This window comes from Poecilia latipinna, unplaced genomic scaffold (assembly GCF_001443285.1).
Source record: "Poecilia latipinna isolate Pla-1442-1.1 unplaced genomic scaffold, P_latipinna-1.0 Scaffold5207, whole genome shotgun sequence".
NCBI classification, from domain to species: Eukaryota; Metazoa; Chordata; class Actinopteri; order Cyprinodontiformes; family Poeciliidae; genus Poecilia; species Poecilia latipinna.
The window spans coordinates 12,549-13,696 of NW_015117823.1; positions in this window are offsets into that span (position 1 = coordinate 12,549).

Here is a 1,148-nt window from a genome sequence, read left to right on the forward strand (position 1 = left end):
CAATAAAACATTCAGCAGCCTTGCTGCATGGAAACAGAAACTCATCTCTTTTCTGCATGATTTGCCAGAGCGACGCTCCGCTGGTGAGTGTTCACACATTTAACTCCCCTGAACACGGATACACACTCTGAGACTTGTTGTGTTCGCCTGAAAGCTTCGGCCGCGTTGCCGAGTAACAAGACGAGTGTCGGAGCCCGAGAGGAGAGGCTTCTTTTGTGGGTTCAGACTGCAGCGTGTGTGAGTGTTAATTAACAGCTGCCGTCTCCGGCTGAGCCTATGAAGTCGTGTTCCTAACTCAGCACCGGACACACACACACACGCACACATGCACACACACACACACACACACAGGGAGGAGACCAGACCTCCAAACTGGGCCCAAACAGCCAACGACAAGCGGACCGACGGGTCGCGAGAGACACCACCGCTCCCATGATCGCATGTGACAGATGCATGAACGCGCATACATACACACACGCGCTCTTTGACAGTCTCCATGGCAACCAGTGTGCAGCTCCAGTCTGAGTTGGCTTTTGTCTTGAAAAGGCTGCAGAGATAAGGCAGCAGGGGCTAACCGGTGGACTGAAGGGAAACGTCAATAAAAGATGAGGGGGAACTGTTCCGACTCCAGAACTGGGAGCGGATTCCACTGAGCAACACATGGCGAGGCGGCACGGCGAGGAAAGTTACGAGGCACTATAACCGGGCAAAATCCTTTCGTGGTGCAAGCTCGCCATAAAAATCTAAACCCAATCTGCTCCGTCCCTGCAAGGAATTATATCACTGAGCCCAGTGAAATCCAACCTGTAACAGGTGGAGGATGCAGCCGTCTCCGCAGCAACGCCCTTCAAAACAGGGGAGTGAGGTTACGCCGATCTAACCTCCCACAGCCCATACGACAGGAAGATTCACACATTTTTCTGTTTTTTTATAAAACATATATCATATTTTATGTTTGAAGTGTGAACATAGCTGTAATTATTTGTAGTTAGTGAAGGTTTTACTCATCCATTATGACAGAACCGATGTGCAGAATGTATTCATGGTTTAAAACAGGGAACGACGAAGTTAACGCACAAAATGTTCTCTTGTTGAAGACATAAAAACAACAGAGCTATCAGGTTTCAGATTCTCCTTTTGGTTTCTGT